The sequence below is a fragment of the Crocodylus porosus genome, unplaced genomic scaffold (genome assembly GCF_001723895.1).
Source record: "Crocodylus porosus isolate Cpor-Errol unplaced genomic scaffold, CroPor_comp1, whole genome shotgun sequence".
Taxonomy (NCBI): Eukaryota; Metazoa; Chordata; order Crocodylia; family Crocodylidae; genus Crocodylus; species Crocodylus porosus.
The window spans coordinates 6,590,534-6,595,578 of NW_017728886.1; the positions used below are offsets into that span (position 1 = coordinate 6,590,534).

The window sequence follows — 5,045 nt, forward strand, 5'->3', positions numbered from 1 at the left end:
CGGCCTTTGTGCAGCACCCTGTGAAGGTCATTAAAACCAAACAGCTCTTGAAGTGCGCGGGTTTAACAGGCTGTAAATGCAAATCTGCTTTCCTCTGTCATCATAAAGCAGGGCCAATAAAACTCCCGGGGGTGGTCTCGTTTCCTGAGACGCTCCTCTCGCCCCCCAGCGCCGCTCCCTGGGGGGCCGAGCCGCTATCCTGTCACCTCCCCCCGGAGACCAGAGCTCCAGGTGACCAGGTGCCTTTGAAGCTACCCCCACCTCCTCCCTTTTGTCCCTGAACAAAGCCCGGGCAGAGAAGTGGCATCTGACATCCAGGAGCAAAGTGGGAGGAATAGTTCTCACTTGCCTGGGAAGAGGAGGAGGGTCTGGGGGGCTTCCCACACCCCCCTATCCTAAGCCTCTACCTCTCCCTGGGGCTTTGGGATGGGATCTTGAAGCAATGGAGGCTGCAAACTTGTGTGCAGGGGCTGTTTCCAGCCACAGGCCAGGGCTGCACAGACAGAAAGCATGGGAACTGCGCCGAGCTGGGGTTGCAGCACGTGCATGCCCACATAGACCAGATGCCGCCCTACTGGGCGCGTCTACACGAGACACTTAATGCGCAGCAGCCTGAAAACACTGCGCGGTAGCATGTCCCGCACAAGTGGTGCTGATATGCTGCTGCGCAGTGTTTTTAGGCTAATGCACAGTCGCGTGGCTATAAAGGCGCTCTCCGGTGCTGCTGTGCACTGGCTGCGGTTACTGCGCGTTTATTTAATACTTGATTAAACAAGCATGAGCTTAAATGCACAGTTAATGAACGTGTAGATGTGCCCACTGAGCCCAATGCCCCAGCCAAGCCCTCCACTGGGATTAATCCGCACAGCTCTGGACCTCGGTGGATTTGCACCAAATGAGGATCCAGGCAATCGTGAGCAGAGGGAGGGGGCTGTGAACAGGACCTGCTGGGGCTAGGAAAAGGGGGGGCCGAGTCTCCAGCCTCGCTCTCTCTCCCAGGAGAGGGGGGACAGCGTGTTAAGGTCATGGGTCCAGAGGCATGAATCCCACTCCAGACTCACCCTGGCTGCAACCAAGTACCTGGTCATTTGTGGCATACGTGTGCCATTGACTTTGACCGTGTCCCTTCGTGCCAGAGGTTCCCGCGGGCTGTCCCCCAGTTGCTGGAGGGAGATTTGAACCAGGGGCTCAGCAGTTCAAAACCCATCCGGCTTCTCAGCAAGGGGATGCAGCCGACCTGAGAGCGTGACCGCCTAGCAGCTGAGCTGGGCGGCACGGGGAGCAAGGGATGGGAGAGGCTTGTGCTTTGGTGGTGGAGGCCAGAACAAGATCCTGCCGTACCCTTCAGCGCTCCTTGCTGCCTGTAGGCTGGAGCCTGGCTCAGATCGAGGCCACGAATGCATTGCTCCTGCAGCGCAAACAGAGCAGCACGCAGCGCCGTTGAGCTGCTGCAAGCATCATGACGTCCTCTGGTCCTTGTCTCCAAAGGCCGTCCTCGGTTGTTGAAATATTCGCCTGGGACATGGGTTATGGGGGTGGGGGGCGTGAGTTCGACCAGGCACCGCTGGGGAGCAGTGACGGCTCCATGCGCAGCGCCCTGCTCTGAGCTTGGCAATGCAACCCCGAACGCCTCTGGCTCCTGGGGAGGTGGGGGTGAGGGGGACCGGCTGGGCACCGGCACACCCCTAGGCGCTGTGGGGTCTTCTCCTTGGCTGATTTCTCTCCCTGGTTTCTTCAAGGAAAAATAATCAGGGAAAACTGAGACTTGGTTTTCATGGCAGTAATAATAGCCCTTCCACTGAGGCCTCTAATACTCGTCTGGCACGCCTGATGGGCTGGCAAGTCCTGTGCCCTTGAGTGATGGGCTCAGGCAGCATTTTCCCTGTGCTGTGATTGCATTTGCACCCTGGGCTCAGCAGCTGTGCCTTTATGCTTCCACGCAGCACCACTGGAGTTAGAGACGGGGGAAGTGGCTGGGATCATCCCTTTGGCCCGGCCAGGATGGGGCAGCATCCTCTGCATCTGTCCTCCCGCGCTCGCTATGGCTGATCATGGCATCAAACTGCGCCCTTGTCATAAAATCAAAGGGTCCTAGAAAATGAGGGTGGAAGGGATCCCAGGAGGTCACATCCAGTCCATCCCCTGCCCCAAGCAGGACCAGCCCCAGCTACAGCATCCCAGACACGGCTTTGTCTAGCTGAGTCCTATAAACCTTGACAGATGGAGACCCCACCACCTCTGGGTGACCCGTTCCAGTGCTTCCCCGCCCTCCTCGTGAGAAAGTGTTTCCTAATATCCAACCTCAACTTGCCTAGCTGCAGCTTGCGCCCATTGCTCCTCATCCTGTCACAACCAGGGCACACTGCTGGCTCTCTCCACCCGTCCTGTCCCCCCAGGCCCTTTCCTGTGGAGCGGCTGCCCAGCCCGTCCCCCCCGGCCTGTCCCGGTGCAGGGAATCGCTCCGTCCTACCTGCAGGACTTTGCACTCGTCCTTGTCGAACCCCATGAGACTCCTTTTGGCCCAATCCTCCAACTTGTCAAGGTCACTCTGAATCCTAGCCCGACCCTGCGGTGCATCTACTACTCCGCCCAGCTTGGTGTCCCCGGCTCGGGGTGAGGGTGCAGCAAGGGCGCGCAGTTGTCATCACCGGGGACTGGACCAGAGACGTGGGAACTTATTGCTCGAGGTGAAAGGACTGATGTGCCTGCCTCAGTGACAGACTCGGCTGCCTTGGCCGGCACTAGCAGACGCCTCCAAGCTGTCTTTTACAGGGGACCAGTTCCCTGGGGTTTGCTGGAACCAGACAAGACCCATCTCTTCACTGGGTTTCTCTGGGCCCCCCCCGCTGGCCTTGCCCATGTGGTCAGCGGCTTGCAAAATCCATGGGGTCGTGTGTCTGTGAAGCACCCAGGGTCCGTCTGGATGCTGAGATGTTTCCTAAGGGTCCCAACCACCTGCCTATTGCAGGGCCGGCGGCGGGGGGCGAGCGTGGCTGCGAAGGCAGCTGGGAGCAGATTTGCAGATCCCCGAGCGCTGCATGGGTGGGGGCCTGGGCCGCTGGCCAGAGCATGCTGGACGCCCCAGCGGGCCAGCTTTCCCCGGCAATTCCCCCCGCCTCAGCCGACGGCAGAGCGACGGGGCCGAGCGTGGGAGCCAGTCCCCGTCTCGCTGGAGCCGCAGCCGTCCCCGAGCAGGGAAACATGGTGTGCGACGAGGCTGGGGGCTGCCAGCGGGCACGGGCATGCGAGGGGGCTGGGGGGGTCTGCATGCGTGCACCCTCTCAGCTGCCACGGCTCCCTGCCCGGGGCTCTTGCTGTCTCTGCACGGAGCCATCCCGGCCAAACAGCCCGGCAGAGCCTAATGAAACCCAGGTGGGGAGCAGGCCGGTTGGGCGGGGGGCTGGCCGCGTGCCAGGGACAGAGCAAGACCCCGAAAAGCAATGCAAACCTCGCAGCAGGAGGGAGGCAGACACCAGACCCACCCCTTTCCCGCAGACCCACCCGGGCCGAGGAGAAAGGCAAGCGGGGGGAGGAAAGGGACGTGGGGCTCCCAGACCCACCCGTCCCACCCGGTGACATTCCTGCTGTCCCTGAAGGCTGTGAGGGCTGCGATGCGGCTGCCTCTGGGGTGGGGGAGCTGCAAACGGGGCAGCAAAGTGCTGGGACTTTGCATCCCCCCACCCCGGGGGGGTTTCCTGGGCATTTACCTGCCCCAAGCACATGCTGCTTAGGGAGCGCAGGGGAACCCCCTGCAGCTGCCGGGACACAGCCCGTGGCAAACAGGCTTCATGCCCTGGGGCACTTTCACCCCCTTCCCGGGCGGGAGCATGCCCCAGATGGCTTGTGCGTGCGGCAGAAAGGAGCAAGGCCGTGCCCTGATGCTCGTGCAGCATCCAGCCGCACACGGGGTAGGAGCGGGTGGACTGAGCGGGCATCCTGGTTGTTGGCACGTGCCTGCGTGAGCTGAGATAACCCAAGTGTGCTCCCCGGCAGAAATACCCCCTGTTCTGCCGACACGTCGCGCTCCGTCGCGGGTTGCGTGCGAGGAAAATCCCTTGTCCCTCAGGCCGCTTGGACTGGCGGGGCAGGAGCGCGGTTTGTTTTCGCCCAGGCATGTCCAGTAGCCAGAGGAGCACGTTAGACCATCTCCTCAGCCCTTAGGAAAGCCCAGAAAAGACCTCGCAAGGTCCTCCAGCCCAGCCCTCTGCTCGAGGCAAGAGATGTCATCCCTCCTTGGGGGGTTTCTAGCAGACGCGGGATGCGAGGCGGTCCGGGCCAGCCTCTGTGCCTCTTGAGGTCCCGTCCTCTCTAGGAGAGATTGGTGCAACCGTCCTCGAAGAGCACCTCTTGATTTTGGAGAGGCTTGGCTCATGCGTCCAGATCCCAGCTGTAGGCCCGTCTCTGGTTTCTCCAGCTGGGAAACTTCCATTTCCGCCCTCCGCCCGGTCACTTGCTAGTAAAGGAAGCAGTTAGACCGGCTGCCCGGCGAGGAGCTGGGCTTGAGGAAGCCCCTTGTTATGAATAGGATCTCTGTTCTGCGCTGTCATTAAGATCCAGCTCCAGATACAGCGCCGAGATGCTTTGAAGGGGAAACGGCGTCTCCCACTCGGGGGCCCCGGGCCTCTCCGCGCAGAGAAGGGCAGGGGGAAGGGGCTCGAGGTTGGGGGAGAGACGAGCCAACGGGTCAGAGAAGCGCAGGCCGCTATTTCAAAATGTTTGGGGTGTCAGGATCGTCCCTCCCCAAACGAGGAAACATTTTGCAAAATAGCGAGGCCTTCAAAGCACCCAGCGAAGCCCGTCGCAATGGCAGCAAACGTGCTCGTGCTCTCGGCGCCGGGCCGGCGGCTCACCGGGGCACGCCGGCCCTGCATCGGGGCACGAGGAACAGGAGCTGCGGGCGGGAAGGGGCGGCCGCCCGGGCCGGGCCGGCCTCTCCGCAAACACCTGCCCAGCCGCAGGCAGCTGCGGCCCGCAGACGTGCTGCTAGGCGGGGCTGGCTGGGCGAGGCTCACCCCGAGGGCTGCGGGCAGCCCCGCGCGTCGCCC

The 5,045-nt window shown here is 62.0% G+C and overlaps 1 protein-coding gene across 1 annotated transcript in view; it reads left to right on the plus strand.

Annotated features, from left to right (window-relative positions):
• The window catches only part of LOC109306434 (D-threo-3-hydroxyaspartate dehydratase-like), a 16,148-nt gene that overhangs the window by 8,903 nt on the left and 2,200 nt on the right, over positions 1-5,045 (plus strand). The window lies entirely within an intron of this gene.